Source organism: Anser anser (genome assembly GCF_964211835.1).
Source record: "Anser anser genome assembly, chromosome: 1".
NCBI classification, from domain to species: domain Eukaryota; kingdom Metazoa; phylum Chordata; class Aves; order Anseriformes; family Anatidae; genus Anser; species Anser anser.
This window is the reverse complement of record NC_139720.1, coordinates 139,192,068-139,208,461: the sequence shown is the minus strand read 5'-3', so window position 1 is coordinate 139,208,461 and position 16,394 is coordinate 139,192,068. Positions and strand designations below refer to the sequence as shown.

General features: G+C 44.9%; 1 protein-coding gene across 8 annotated transcripts in view; it reads left to right on the top strand.

Annotated features, from left to right (window-relative positions):
• The window catches only part of JADE3 (jade family PHD finger 3), a 59,689-nt gene that overhangs the window by 2,223 nt on the left and 41,072 nt on the right, over positions 1-16,394 (top strand). For 2 of the 8 annotated variants that reach the window (XM_083805351.1, XM_083805352.1), the window contains exon 2: positions 13,935-13,987. The exons of 2 other annotated variants lie outside the window; for them this stretch is intronic. The gene's annotated coding sequence lies outside the window, so the exon portion shown is untranslated. Of the gene's footprint in view, positions 1-1,305; positions 13,988-14,753; positions 15,020-16,394 lie in introns of those variants that run through there. 4 more of the 8 variants (XM_083805353.1, XM_083805350.1, XM_083805357.1 and 1 more) reach the window with 4 other exon arrangements.

The window sequence follows — 16,394 nt, the reverse complement described above, 5'->3', positions numbered from 1 at the left end:
AGGCGGAACCCTGCGCGGGGTGCCATGAGTTGGAGTCGAAATCCCGAAGGCGTTTGCTCCCCGTGCTCTCTTGAGGTGGCTGTTCCAGCCTCCGAAATCTGTTCCGGAAGGTCGTGCCCCAGAGGGCGAGGAGCACGGCGTAGCGTCCGTGCATTTTCCGTTAGCTCAGCGAGAGCTGGGCTGTATCCAGGGCGAGAACACGTACCTGTTCTTGTAGTGCCTCTTTCGTGATCCCTAGGCGAAAATGCGACGCCAACAGCTGTTCGTGCGGCGCGACTTTCTCCTTGAATCCTTGGATGTTGGTGTGTGGGGGCTGCTGCCTGAGCAGCCTTGATGGTGCAGTGTTTTTTTGCCCGCTTTTCGGGCCAGTTTGCTAATTAAGAATATTGTATTCAACCAAAGTTTAAAAGCTAATGTTTTGTTATGCTTTTCTATCGTTTTCTCGTGTTTTTTTTATATAACCAAAACCTTACCTTTCTATCTAGATGAGCGGTGTCACTGCTTCTTGGCTGACGTGCCCTGCATCTCGGACCAAGCAAGGCTTGCTTCGTGCGCTGCAGGCCAAAATGGGCTGAGTCAAAACTTGCTGCTCAGTCATGCGAACTTATGCTCTTCCCACTCCCACTGCTTTTGGGGGAGCTGTGGGCAAGGGAATTCAGCGTCTTGGGAATTTCTGGAAAGGGAAACAGCTCCTGTGAGATTGTGTGGCATTTCTCTTTGTTTTGTGAAGGTTTGAAGTGCTTATAACTCTGGAGGCTTCGTGTAATTGGAGGCATAAAAGCGATTTTGACATACTTTACTTAAAATGGAAACTAACAAGTTAATAATAGCTCTTATCGGAGGTATTTATGTAATGGAAGCCAGCAGATGCTGTTCGCATCCTGAAAGGCTGCCGGGTGTATGAAGTGTTGTGCGGGGGCTCGGTCAGGTGTTGTGCAGGTGGAAGATGGGGCAGGGCAGAGCGAGATGGGGCTGCCACCTCCGGGGAGCCAGGCAGCTGCGTGGCTTTCTGCACTTCAGCACAAGGCTGCGTTGAGCTTCGTGTTGCTCTTTTACAGGAGTCACCTCCCCTCTTTTCAAATACGCTTCTCGCTTTAAAATGACTCTTGTTTGTGTTTGTAGTCCAGGGCTGCGGAGATCTATTTGCTATTAGGGGTCGCAGAGATTTATTACTTATAAACTGCATTTATAAGTACTACTTTTGCAGACGCTTCGAGGGATTTCAGCCGGAGGACGTTAGCCAGCGCAAAGCCCTGCGAAGCGCAGCGTGGCAGCCCAGGTACCGGCTCGTGCGGAGCGATGCCAGGCCCCCGTGCGTCGCTCGTCGCCCTCCCACCCCTCTGTAATTGCCCAGAGCCTCCCTGTTGCCCTGGGCCGCTTGCTCGTTCACGTTCGCTTACTTTCGAGTTGCCCTTCTCCAGGCAGCATCTGCGCTTACGGCGTTTGTGGATCCTGTTGCAGCGTGTGGGAGATGGAGAATGTGGGGACTGGCGTGCCCTGGGACAGGCTCTCGCCTGGATGGGGGCACTGAAGTGTTCACCTTCGCGTGTTCAGATGCGTCTAAAACTTGGGAGCGCTGTCGTTTCTTACGCTGCACTTGTGGGGCGTCTTGCTTATCGAACTGCAGGCTGAGCGTAATGCTTCGTGTCGTTAATGCCTCCGCGTGTTTTAATTAGAGCTGTAGGGAGATGTTAAAAAACAGGTTTATGCACATGCCCGACTGGTTGCTGAAATGAATAAGCTTGTCACACGGTCTGGAGGGGGGTTGTGTGTTATTTGGCTACTCTGCTGCTGTCCGGGCCTGGTTTTTTTCCTCCCTTTTTCTTCCTTTCTCTCTTAAAAAGGCGGCCCAAGCGTGTGGTGAGGAGCTGCAGCACCTGACCCGCTGCGAGTCCCGTCCCAGCTGGCCGTGTGTGCTTACGGGGCCCCGGGGCTGGCCGCGGGCAGCTCCCGCTGTGCCGTTCTGCGGCACGGGGCCGAGGAGGGCTGCTGCACAGCTCCGGGCCCCGAGCCGCCTTGCTTTTACCTGCAGCACGGTGCTGGGCAAGCAGAGCTCTTCGTGCAGGCGAAATACCTGACATATCTTCAAGTCTTAGACAAAACACTTTTTTTTTTCTTTCTAACATAAAGATGTTGCTGTTAGATTGACACAGCTGTTGGGTTGATGCAGGGACACGAGCGCTTGAAAATCACAGCCGAACTCAGAGCTTTCCTTCCTGCCGCTCTAAAATTGCGACTCTTTTGAACAGGCCAGGCAATTTTTAAATAATGCTTGCTTTAAAGACCGCTAAGATATTGAGAAAATTACTATTTGCAGTGCACTAAATATTTAAAGTCTTGTTGATGTATAGCAGAATGAATTGGCAGTATTTTCTTTCTACTGCCGCACAGGAAGTCTTAGGTCTTGAGCCGCTGTGTACAAAGCATATAGGAGAAGCATGCACCCTGACAGGGGAGGAGAGAAATGTCCCTAGTGGGATTACTTGTGGTTTTTAATTCTCTTCATTGTTCTGCTTTTAACTGCTTGCATTTCTTTAATATTCTTCAAGTGTTGATTTGCAGGCCTTGGTATTGAAGCGGCTGTGGGGGACTCGTCGTTTGAAGTAGGGCCGTATCCCACGCAGGTTTGGGCTCTCATGGAGAAAACCTCACGCAGCCAAAACACGCCGTATGCCAGCGAGTTGTGGAAATGCAGGGGAAAGCGCTCAGCTAGGCAATCGTACGGCGAGGGGGCCCTTGCAGAAGGGCGCAGGAGTCATGCGTCTCCTGCCCCTGTTAGCACTCGCAGAGGAAGGAGGGTGACAAATCTGCACTCCCGTGCCTGCCTTGATGCAAATAGGCTCTTCTCGCTGCAGGTAATGGACTGAGGGGAAGTAGCGATAGCAGGTGATCATTTGCACTGAAAGGTAAACCTTGTTAAGTGTTGTTTGATAGCAAGGAGAAAATGCTCGCTTCTAGCGCAGAAAATAGTTTTCTGTGTTTGCCACGGATGCCGACCGGCGTTGTGACAAGGGAAGGATGGCCGGTCGTCAGCGGTGCTGCGCGTTGGTAGCCTTAACCTCGTTTGGGGGAGTCCTAGCTACTCTTCAGTATCAGCTTAATTCAAGAGCGGCTGTGTTCTTCTGAAAAAAATCAAATTGACTGTCATTTAAGCAGCTGAAAGGCAGATACTTAAACCTGATAATGAAGTTGCAGTCTTCCTTATGTTAACAACATAATCATTTCCAGCGTAGCATGAAATGAGCAATCTTAAGAAGTAAGTGAAGCATTTTGCCAGACAAATTTGGACTTGCAGTTCTGTAGCAGAATGTGCTGAGAGTGAGGGAGGAACTGAAAGGCTGATGTTAATACAAGGTGCGTATTTATGAACAGTGGTGTAATGGCCATTGGCATACAGAGGAAGGAAAATTCACTCCTGCTTAATGGTATTGATTCTTCTCTGGAAATTATTTTTGCTGAATGCTTTGTCCCTGTTGCAGAAATTAATTTTCTGTGCTTTCTTTGGTTAGTGCTGCTTCATTGTTTTTGGGCAAAGAAATGAAAGAGGTGAAAACTTGTGGGATGAAATAATTCCAAATTTCTGATACAAATAAAAATAAGGCAAGCTGGTTTTGGGTATTCTTTGCAACTGGTATCTGTTCTTTTTTTAATTTTTTTTAATTATTATGATCTCATACTATACTTTTCCAGTGATATTTTATGTAAATTTTGAAAGCTTTTCTTTATTTGGGCATTTTTCATGATGAAGTATGGAAAATGCCCAAATACGAGTATGCTGAAATTGGTAGTAAGTGTGATATATTTTTGATCGAAATACTTTTTTTTTAATACAGCTAGAGAATGCTTAGTTTACTTGCAGTGGGAATTGAAAGACTTTGGCAGTGGCTGTCAGGTTACATCCATGTACGCTGCTGCAGTTTTGATGGAGACCTGGCTTGCTCTAAGCACAGCTATGCAGAGGTGAAATAACTGGAAAAGCCGTTGTCAAATATAAAGTCTCTGGTCTGAGATCAGTGAAGGAGGATGAGGTTAGAAATTAGTTTATGTACCAGTACTTAGTACTCTCTTGTCTTCTGTTGCTGAGAGCTGAGTATACAGGGTTCTTTGCTAAATCTGACGTGGGTTTTCATTTTTCATCCTCTACAAATGTCAGAAAACTTCAGAGAAGGCAGGATGTAAGTTATCAGAAAGCTTGCACTCCTGACAAACAGCGTGGTATCAGTCGGAGCCCATGACTCCCATTACTGGGATTAATCTGGCTTAAGTGCTCTTGGATCCTTTGCCCGGTGTCTTCTGTGTGCATGGTCTAGGTCAGAGCCTCTGTATGTAACAGAAGCTGCCGGGTGCAACAGCAAATGGGTGTGTGTGAACTCAGACTGGCGGCTAATAGCTTTTGCAGGTGCCACTTCATTCTCTTTTTAAGGTTATTGGAATCAATTTGTTTTATGTGTTTGCTTCTGCATGCTTGACTTCAGCATTTCAAACAGTCCACTTGAGGTATGAATGGGTTAAGAGTTGAAAAAAGGTCTGAAGTAAATTAAAAAGGGGAAAAAAGCCTCGAGCGCACACAACAACTCGAATGTGATTTATAGTTCCTCCTTATCTCTTCCAGCCATGTCTTTGATGCCTTTGTACTCGGTCTTTGGCTGGCCCCCCTTGTCTTTGCCTTGACTTCCCCAACTTTTTCCTTGTTGCTGTAGAAAACAGGCATTTCTCGTGAGTGTCTCACAATTTTCATGGGACCCTATAAATCAGCTAGGTCACATTAAATTTGTCTCCTGTACCAAACTCCAGACAGAACGGACTTCCAGATTATTTGTAGTCAGCCTGAAAATATTTTTGGCAAACCTCCGGGGATTTTTTTTGAATAAGATCTGTGTAGGTTTGGTGGGTCTGATAGAAGATGGTGTTTCCCCTCACTGGTGTTTTTATGTGAGAAGGTATTTGTGTGTGTTTACATATGGATTTATAAAAGGATCATCCACTGAAAAATCAAGTTGTATTTTTTAAAATTTGTGGAAAGTAAAACATGTTATAAAATGTGTTTTTTTTTTTTTAGTGAACACTTGCGTTAATTAGTATTTTGCTAATGTATTTCACACAAACTTCTGTGGTCTTATGCCTGTACATATGTGTGTTTTGCTTGGTTAAGCAAGTTGAATCTGTGTTTGACTTAAAACACACATCAGTATCATTTACTTTGCACAAATAATGTGTAGTCTTCAAAAGAGAAAAAGAAACTTAATGTATCAAGAGGAGCCGCTGGAAAAACAGGACAGTGGGAAAGCATTGACTTAGCTGAGAAACTTTCAAAACACTTCAAAGTGACTTCAGATGTGCTTGTTCTCAAAGCCTTTTCTACCAATTTTCTGCCCTATGTTTTTTTTTTTTGTCAAAATGCTTCTTTCTTTCCTCTTTGAAATCACTTTAGGGAACATATTTTACTCTCCTTCTAGGAAAGTTACCAGCTTTTCTAACAACTTGGAGGCGTCATGCTAGAGCAGTTATGTTATGGTGGTCGAGCTGGTCATATACATTTGATTTTGAAGAAACAGCATTAGTGACGGCCCTTGCACAAGTTGAGCTTGCTTCGCTCCCTTGCCCGGCTTCTTTGGCCGTAGTGAAACATCTCCAGATCTTTTGGAGGTGTTAGGCCACGTCAGGGTGCTCTGTGCCACCTCTTCATAGTCTTTTAGGGGCGTGTGGAGATTCAGTCAGCCAGAGTTGAGAGTTCAGCTGCACGACGGTAATCCTCAGAGGACGAAAAGCTCTGCTCCCCTGTTTACCCTCTCTGGAGAAACTGACAGGATTATGGCAGTAAGAACAGATTTTTGTGCTTCAGGTAGGCAGGAGTGCCAGAAGACTCTCAGGGAGTAAACCTACTGACAGAATTTGCTTTTTCTTTCTGCCTTTGGGTCACCGGTGGAGTCCAGCGGGCGCAGCACCGAGGACCTCGGGGTGCCTTTGGCACGGAGGCGGCTGGGGCTGAGGGTGGCCTTCGGCCCTGCTGCGCCCCTGGCGTAGCCCTTCAAAGCCTAAAAAACCTCAAAAGCCTTGCCTCCACGAAGGTGACAGCTTTGGAAAGCAGGAGTCTTGCTAAAAAGGAAAAAAAAATCAATAAATTTAAAAAATCTCGGCGTTTTTAGATGGTTTTGTTGAAGGCCCTGTTTTTCCTTTTGTCAGGCAGCTCTCCTGGCAGCAGGTGCTTAAGAGGAGTCGTCCTCCTGCGTTACAACTCGATCTTGACACCCTCCCCCCCGGCATGCCTGCATCTGGAGATTTTGAGAAGAAATAAATACAGTTTTCTCCCACGGGAGTTCGGCTAACAAATTCATTAGATAAATGTCTTGCTGATTGCTGGCTTCGTTCTGGCACTGACTTTAATGCCTGTTGACTCCACTGAGGCCACGTTTTCCCTGCTTGTTTCTCAGAACTTGTCATTTGTTTTGTCTGACTGAGCGGGAATGGCTTTGGAAAAGAAACCTGTGTCGACTAACAAGTCTTTTTTCATAGCATTTAAAAAAAAAAAAAAGAAGAAGAAAAGAAAAAAAACACAGGCAAACAACCCCCAACCCTTTCTGACGATTTAGGATCATCTTCAAGGAAGAATTAATTTTTGGTCGCTGCTTTGGAATTTGCAGCCACAAAGGATGAAGTTGATTAAGCCTTGTTTAGCGCACTTTCTGGTCTGCTGCTTCGGTAATTGTCTCTTGATTGTGCTCCAGCCCTGTCTGTGCCGTCCCAGTGCACAGCTTGGGTGCTCTATTTATTCGTGGGGTTTCTTTGCGGGGGGAGGAGGTCTGAACGCCGACGTGATGGCTAGATGGCTGACCGAGGGGGAATGGGGGCCTTTCCTTATAGCACCTCACAAATGCCCATGTCATGAGTTTGATGAGGGGTGTGGAAAATACTCTAGATCGCTGTGGTGAGCAAGTGAAGTCAGCACTATTATTTGTCTCTCACCCTTCCTTCTCCGGGAACCGACTGTCATTCGGTTAAATATGGCTAAACCTTTGGATGTGAGGTGAGCTGTTTACCTGGATGATGTTTCGGTGGGTGCTGAGACCACCTTCAAGACCAAGAAGAAGTAATTGTTTTTTCCTAGGCGTTTAATACACTAAATTAGATCTAGCTCGGTGTGAGTAGCTCAGTGGACTAACAATAAAAATAACATGCAGCAACTGGTAAGTGTCAGGTGCTGACAGCTTTCTTTTGGTGTAAGCTTAGTTCTTGGGGAGCTTAGTAAGATGAAAGGTATTCACCATATCCAAACTGTTTTACATACTCAGACTCTACTGTCCTTGTACCCAGAGCTCTTGAAGAAACTTGGGAGCATATGCGCTGTAGTCTCTGTGAGCCTGGGAGTTACACAGTGGTGAGCACTACAGCTAAGCTTATCCAGAACGCTTTCTTGACAACTGCCAACCAGCTGTGAGTTAGCTTTCCTACTGTAATCCAGAGATAACTTATTCTTGATCTACCCGTCAATCAGTGACCATCTTGCACATAAGTGGTGGAAGCTAGCGGGCGTGAAGTCGAGGAGAGGCTTGTGGGTGATCTGCCGTGGGTGATCTGTGGCTGGCTGTGGGTGATCTGTGCAGGCAGTGGCAGAGCCCTGCAAGGGCGAGGGGTTGGGGTTTGGTGGCTGGAGGTGGGTCTGAGTCTCTGTGGATGAGGGAGGAGGGCTGGGAAGGTGAGCTGCAGGAGGAGGGATGGGCTCTGCAGGTGTGGTAGCTGCCAAGGCCTTTCGTGATGCTGAATTGGGTGCGTGAGGTGAGGAGAGGAGGAAGAAGGGTCCTGGTGCAGATCTGATCCCCAGAGGCATCTGTTTACAGGGCTGCAAATCAGCACTTGAATCCAAGCGAGGGGAGAGAGATCTGACGTGCTTCTCTCTTCAGCGTGTGAACTGGCTGTCCTCAGTATGCTGGGTACTTCGAGTCCTAGTGTTCAGACCTTTTCATTTGCTTCATGGGGAGTTAGAGCCTGATGGGTTTTGTTTTCTTGTTACGGAGCCAGAGATTGAATTTGAAAGCACTGAATTGCGCAGGTCAGTATCACTGCAGTCCTAAATCTAAATCTGGCCCTCGGTCTCTTACATTGCCAGTGTCTGGAGGATCCAGCAAGAAGCAGCGATGCTGCTTTTAGCGTTTGTGACTCTCTAGTGTTTGTTGTGGGGTCATGAGACTTTCTGCAGAGTGTATGAGAACAGCGTGGCTGTGCCATCAAAAACATAACATCTGTTACCGTGTTTTAGAAGTTCTCACACTTGGTGAACTGTTCCATTTTTTTTATTTTAAGATCTCTGCTAAAGATGTCCATAACTGTGCACAAATATAGTTGCCTTAAATAATGGAAATTAGCTATGGGAAAAGATGCTTCTAGGTCATCTAGATTATTGCTTCTGCAGTGTTCGCTTGTCTCCCTTCAGAATATGAGATGAAATAGCACTGCCGTCACCCTGCTTTAGGAAATGCACATAAAAGTTCCTCTATTTAGCACAGGATGAGCAAGTCGAATGAGGTGGGTTGATGGTTAAAGCCCAACTTGTCCCATTTGTTTTCTTGCCCTCGGGCCGGTTTGAGAAACGCGGAGCTGGAGGATGTTCTCTTGGCAGCGTAGGCACCAGCGCTCTTGTCCAATCTTTGTTTCAGCGTCAGGAGCGGCAGCTTCCATTCCTCCCCTTGGGGATGCAGACCAATAGCTCTTACTGTCAAGAAGCTTCCTTAATGCTATGCCGAAATTATTTGTTTCTTTGGTTTCATCCCGTTGCGTCTGATCTCTCGCAGACTCGTTCCTTTGTTTCACCCGTGTTAACATCCTGCCACTATATGAAGAATGTAAATGACTTAAACGCCCACCTTAGGGTGCACGTAATGTCGAATCCCGTGTGTATTTTGATCTTGGTGGCCTTCCCCTGCAAGGCAGTTATTTCAGCCCTTGACTCTTTTTTTTTTTCTTTGCTTGTATATGCTAATTACATTGTGAAACAAGTAATTTCAAGCAATAAATGAGAAGTTTTGAGCATTTTGCAGAATGGCTGGCGTTATACACACGCCAAATAACTGCTCCGTTGGGTCACCATCCGAGCGCCCGGGGGCCCAGGGCTTCAGAGCAATTCATAAATGGGGTTGATGGTACTGGTTAGTCGTCTTATGAAACCTATCATTCTAGACATCCCGTTGCATTGTTCATCCAAAATGGGCTAAGCCGCTGTGGGAAATTGTTTTCCCAGCAAATTCTAATTGGTTGCTGAGAGTTACGGAGTTGCTGGTTGTAATTAGCAGTAGGCTCGCCGCTGCGTGAAGGTGCAACGAAACGTTTCTGCGAGGGTGTGAGGAAGTGAAGGTGCCAGAGAGTCGCAGGCTTTATTAGATGCTTTCTGCATCTCTGAGCTTCCTTAAGGTGAAGTGGACTATCTTTAGGTTTTTACAACGAGGTTGTGGATTTATACCAGATGATTTTCATGGTTTTCAATGTGGAAAAGGAATTTGCATGGTTTTTGATGTGGAAAAGGGGTAAAAATCGAGCAGCTTCTGAATGTTCATTGTAGTTAGACTCTTAGAAGCTCAGGAAGAAGCACCAGATTGCAGTTTAAAACAATCAAAAGTTCAACTCTGTTATGACTACTGAGTAAGGATTCAAAATACTTTTGTCAAAGCTTGGTGACTTTGTCTTTTCTACTTTGTGTCCCTGTAGGATAAATATAGCCTGGAAGCATCTTCTCAGTTACCCCAAAACTTTATCCGGTATATATCTGGGTTCTTATTCTTCTAATGATTCTTTCCCCTTGTAGTTATGAGGGGAAAAAGTACCATTGCCTTTCTGCTTCATATTATCATTGATCTGTAACCTTGAAAACAACTGGCTTTATTTTCAGTGCTACCTTGGTAGCATAAAAATCTCGATCTGCCTTTTCTAAGGTGCCTGTGTAATGCTATTGGTAGTCTATGGGGAGCTGGTTACATGTGTTAAATATCCGAGGCTGTCTAAAAAATTGGAAATAATAAAATGGTTTTCTAATAACTTTCCCGGCTCAGCAGCTGTTATATCTGTGGGATTATTTATTGTGAATGAAGCATCACAGGACCAACTTTCTAATATGCAGTCTTGCAAGTCATTTGTGAGGTGGGAATTGCACGTTAGGTGATAGAAGTTATCAGACAACGCATGCTATCAGAAGCAGCTGAGAAGATGTGGATTAAATGAAAGTGTTCACAGGAATGTCAGCAGCTGCTTGGAAAACTGGGAGGATGGTTACTAATTAATTTTTAAACTAGACAAGTGAATTTAGTGAAGTTTAACAGTGGTCTCTCCTAGGTCCAGTATTAACTAATAACTAATTGATGGTGTGGATGGAGGAGTAAGGATTATACTCATTAAATATCCAGCTAAAACTGGATGGAGCTACACGTCTGTTTGGGAAGATGCCTTGCATTTTACAGGTATCTTGACAAACTAGAGAAACAGTCTGGAAAAAGAAGTTGGATGGAGTGCAGTAGGGGCCAAAGAGGCTGACAAAGCTGCAGTGGCTGTTTACCAGCAGAACAGGAGGCAGCAGGACCACGTTGTTGCAAAAAGCAAATGCACTCAGGTTTGTACATCGTGCCTGGAGCTTGCATAATGGGAAAGAACAATTTCCTGTAACAAGAGGAGAGCACTTTCTGTGCAGGGAAGGGTTCAGCCTGAATACTTCGCCCAGCTTTGGGCATCACAACTTCTATTGTTTTTTGTGGACCAACCCTGGAAAGGGTGATGTAGAGCAACTCAGAAGGCTCAGAAATGTAGGGAACATGGCCTCTGAGCAGAGAGTGTAAGAACTGGATTGTATTTGGCCTGGGGAGGGGACTGAGGCATAACAAAAGTGGTAAGAGTAGTGTCCAGGATGCTAGCTGTGTAAAGAAGCAAGGATGAGCTCCTTCAGCGTCCGGTGCTGATAGAGGACTGGTGATGAGCTGGAGCTGCATCAAGAAGGATGCTCGCTGTGCCGCCAGCAAGCTTCTCCTGCTTGCCTGGAGAGGTGGCAGGGTCCCTGCTCAGCACAACCTGAATGGGCGTTTTGGGCGACGTCGCAGGCTCTTGGTCCTGTCTCAGTGCCCTTCCCAGGCCCCTGGCAGACTTTTTCTGTGGCTGCCTCTTTTGTTGAGAGTGGCAGCAAGTATCTGGGGTGGTTCTGGAAAGAAGCATGAAGCGCTGCTTTTGTCCAGTGCTGTTCTTGGTTTGGGGGCTTGGCTGTTGGTGAGTATTATGGTAAATTACAGCCTGGCAATAGCGGTTAAGTGCAAACCTAGGTCTTTAATCCACTTGGCTTTCTGCTGTTAAAAGTTGGATTTTAAGACAGAAATCTTCATTGATGCTTCTTCCCCTGGTGATGCTTGGTTTCACAGGCAGCGTTTATGGAAAGCTCCCATGAATTTCAGAGCTTTGTTTCGTATGTCTACGCTGTGTTTAGCTTCTATCAAATCTCTTTGCTTTTTCTTTTGCACCGCATTGCATTTCCTGTCGCTTCCCTGTTGCTTTTTATCAACCCAGATCCTACTGGCACGGTGTGTGTCTCCTGTTTGTTATCCCTTGCCTCCACTTGCTCGTGAGGGGTGGCGTGGGGGGCTTGTGCCTTACTCTGCTGGGGGCTTGCCCCCTACTCCTCAATTTGAAGCGAATCAGCCTAGTGTTTCTGAGTTGGTGTATTAGGACTGGCCTTCCAAAAAACACCTGAAACCCCCCCCCAAAAAAAATATGGTATTGGTGCCAGCTATATCCTTCATGCTATTTTGTATATGTTTGTGAAATAAACAAAACTGGTGCTGAAGGAAGTATCTATATAGTATAATGGTTAAAGAAAGAGGGGAAGATTTTTAGTCGAACCTTTTGGTATTTCGGAGTTCATCCTGGCATTTAATTGAGCAAACAAATGTGTTTTTAATGAAGAGTTCAAAAATATATTAGTCTTGTGGTTCAGCTGGGAGGCAAAAGCTGTGGTTTTATTCATACTTAAAAGTTGTGAGCTCTGCTGCATTTTAATGATGCCATTTGAGCTGCCGTGACCAGGGCTTCGCTTGTGAAAATTTACATTAGAGGTGTTCAGTGGGGACATTAAGGAATTAAACCCTGTAATGAAACTTCTCGTAAGAAAAAATGAGGTTTGAGAAACGGATCTGGATGCTCCCTTTAGCTTCACCTCTCCCTCTAACCGCGTCCCCAGCCTGTGCCGTGGGCGATGCTGCCGGCCCTCCTCAGCCGGAGCACGGCCCGGCGCTGCTGCGGGGTTTTGCCGCAGAGCCTGGGCGGGATTTTGAGGCGGCTCCCTCAGGTCCCACACCTGCTCGCCTGGCTTGGCCTCATTTTGGGGGCTGCAGGCTGGATTCCCCTCAGTGGAGGCCGGAGGCTCGGCTCCCAGCTTGCGCCTGAGGCGCCTGGGCCGGCAGCCATGGCCCCCAGGTGGCGGGGCTGACGGCAAGGCCCCGGCCTGCTTGCGGCCGTCACCCACCGTGCGGCCACCTCAGCTCGAGCTGCTTCGTCTGCCCGGCACCAAGCTGGTTGCTCAGCGTGCCTATAGCCAGGGACTGTCAAGGAGGTGGGGAAAGGGAACTGAGGTGGTTTAAAAATAAATAAATAAACAAACAAACAAAAAGCTCACACACAAACACAAAAACCCCAAACCTCAAGTCAAAGAAAATGAACGTAGCTAAAACTTCAAAATGTTGTCAGTCACAATAGAGGAGCATTGATATATTGTGTGTGGGCTTTGGGCTTTTTTGCTTGTTTGTTTTTTCCCCCTCCCAGCTTCTATGGAAATGTTTTCCTTTGATGCCACAGCCGAAGTTGAGCAAGGCTGGCTGTTAAGTAAGAGGATGCCTGCTGCTCCTCGGTGGCTGCGGGGCGCTGGGACCCCGTCCCTCTGCCGCAGGAGGGTGGGGAAGCAGAAATGTGGTGCTGACACACAGGCCAGAAGCTGCCTTATTTCTGCAAGACATTGCCATCCCCACCCCCCGCCCCTTCTTCTTATTCTTTTTCTTCTGGCAGTATGCGTAGTTATCGGTTCCTCGTTTTTAACTGGAGTTTCTGCTCTCTAATACTGTGCTTCCCAGCTCATAGCGGCTGACATCCCCAGGAGCATTGTCACAAATCTGCTGGGTGTAACGATTTTAATGTTTTTGTCATGTCCATTACAATAGGACACAAAACGTACATGTGCATAGCCCCACAAGAGGGGAATGCGGGCAGCTGGTAGAGGACAAAATGCCTTCTCTTCCCAGAGTTAATATTGCTCAAGGCGAGTTACTTGATTAAAAAGAGCAAGTAAGCAGAGTCCCTGCCAGGGAAGCTGAGCTGCCCAGGATCGTCACGGAGAAGCCTGAGGAACGTGGTGAGGAATCCAGGCAGGAGTTACACAGGCCTTTCCTTCCAGATTTATTTTTTTAATTTGTCTTTGTGTGAATTTATAAGCATACTCAGTTCATCCAAGACCTTCTAGAAGAAAGCGAGCATCTGTGTGTTGGAAGAAAGCCCTCCAAATCAGCCGAATAACCTTGCAGTTACCTGGACGTTTCATACCCCCCCAAAACAGGATAGAGGATATTCTAGTTTTTGTGTTGCTGGTATTGGTAAAGGCGATTCCCGCTCGTGCTAAGAGAATGCCAAAGTTGACTTTTAAGATTATGCTTACGAATTTACTTTTCGCTGTAGTACTTTGTGTTTTCGTATTGTAGTACGTGTACACACAGTTGATGTGTTTAATTGTTCTGTGTACACACTGAGTGAGAATTAGGGAATTTAAGGCTTTGATTTATATTATGGTAGTACTTTTTTTTTTTTTTTAAATTGCAATAAAAACATAACATACCCTTCACTTACTTGCCAAAAATGAAATTGTAGCTCAAACATACAATGCCTGATGTCACTCCTACTCCCTAAATAGCACTCCTTTCATTTTTTAGGAGCTTGTGATGTCATCAGCTGAAGCGAAAACATCTACCTCGTGACCTGGCATGTAAGTGAAGGAGGAACTGATATTTAAAAACAAAAAATGTGTGTGTTGGTGTTTACAATGTGTAAATTGAACCTATATACCTTCAGCATTCAGATACCACCTTTTAAATGAAAGCTTTGTGGATTTTAAAGGAATATAAAGTCTTTTAAAAGAGAGGAAGTCATAAAAGAAGCTGTTAACAGTGAGAGTCCAGCTTGCAGAGGTCCTTGTAATAATTTCAGTTAAAATCTGTTGTGATGTACCCTGTAATACTTGGAAGTTGGTAGGCTTATGGGGAAAAAAATGATACCATTCCAATATTTACATGTGCTGATTCTACTGCTTTTTATTCTGTTTGTTTTTTTTTTTTTTTTTTCTGGGTATGAATTTTGATAGTTGTGATGAATACACATTGTGTATGCTGTGATACCCTTCCTAAAAGCAGAAAGTCCAGTTATGCAGAAGGTTTAGGCTCTTTTACGTGTTTGGATACTTCACAGTAGACTTCCCACAGTTTTGTGGCACCTTTTTTTTTTTTTTTCTTTCTTTCCCCTTAAATAAGCAAAAATATTTCTATCCTCTGCATGGGCTTTTTTTTTCCCGTCTGCTTGCTCTCTGCTTTTCTTTTAAGTAGCTGAAAGGATTAAAGTGCAGTCACTGCTTTGAGGGCTGATGTCAGCAGCGAGCTGGGTATTCCTAATTAGTGCCAACACCTGTACCTCATTATGAAGCCTTGTTCAAGCTGCCCAGTGAACCGAGGTAGCTGGTCTCTGTTGCATGTCTCTAATGTGATTATAAACCCCTCTTCTGATGCAAGTTTTATTACTTATTCTACTTTTGGACTGATGTGGAAAGTGAAGCTAAGCTGAGCCATTTGGCTGGCTATCAAAGATTATAAGGAGGGGCAAAGAGAGATGATGCAGTCATCTCAGTTTCAAGACTTTTAGTTCAAAGCTTGCTTCTGCTTTGACTGTTTAAAAAAGAAAAGAAGTGTTTTTTCTAGTTTTCAGTGTCAGATCCTCAGAGTTTAGAGACCAGATCTACGGATTCCAGGTGGGCTCTGAACATGTGAGTGTGGCTGCTGTTGTGCATAACCCACTGATTTTCTGCAAATAGAGCTTTGGCCTTGACTACTCTTGTACCATCCCTTTGTCTTCAAGGGGTTAGGAGCTAGCAATTCTTCTACAGACAAAAGCGAACTCCTTCTCTCCTCCCACCTGATTCTGTATTGTTAGCAGGGCTAAAATGTAATGTGTTTTGCCCTTGCAGTTGAAAATCGTGTTCAACAAATCATGTTGAATAGATTTAACTAATTAAATTAATGACTCAGATGAGATCACTGTTAGCCTTTTTTAAACAAATAAATGTTTAAATTTGGTTACTTTTTTCTAACTAGTTCAAGTAGATTTTTAAGAGGTTATCTTACAGAATTCAAACATAGGACAACAAAATTCTGGCTGTGGCTTTGGGTTACTTCCCTCTGAGTGAGGAGAGAGGCATAACAACTTTGGATGTGTATCTTGGAAAGGTTTGAGTTGATAAACCTGTAAGAATTCACAGGAGAACACCGTGCTAGTTATCCAGACTTGGAAAAATGGAAGGAAATAGAAGTGTAGTGGATTCTTAAACTTCAGACATGGGATTGGAAATGTTGTTAGTGAAGGGATCACATCTCTGTATAGTAAAAGCTGGGGGGCGGAGGGAGAAGAGGAATAATTAAACAGACTTCTATGTGCATCTCCTTCAGCTTAGAGTTGACCCAGCCATTTTTAACTCCTTGCAGCACATCCTTTTAATTGTTCTCTTACTTTGCGCAAGCTTCACTGCACAACCTGGAAAATGGAGTAAAGACTTGTTGCAACTACGTGTCCCCGCAGGTATTTCTGTCAGATCCTCACGACTTTCAGAATAGAAATAAACAGATGTATCTCTGTTACTTTGTGGCAGAAATTAAAATAAGAAATGCCAGAGTAACAGATTTCAAAGCAGCTGTTTTCCTAAAACAATTCTTTGATAGCTATGTGGAAGTTGTGGAGGTTTCACAAATGAATTTAACAATTCTTAATGGTGATTTTAAAACTGAAGTGTTTTAATGTATACGAGGTAGTACCTGTGCCTCCAGAGGCAATAAGGTAAGGCAGAGACTGTTCTTTGCACGGATTTGGGATGCACAACAACAGTTTTTATAGCTACACACACATACATACTTGTGTACATGTGTGTATATATACCCACACACGTACATACACACATACATTTCATGTTATTCCAGGATGCTCTTTGCTTCTCCTCCCATTCTTTTGCATTCTCCAAAAGAAAATCCTGAATGGATAGTACACTAAGGTGCATGTAGAATATATTTGTAAAAAATGTTTATTAAATTTGCCTTAAAAACAAGTACTGACATACACGAAGTGACCCAAACTTT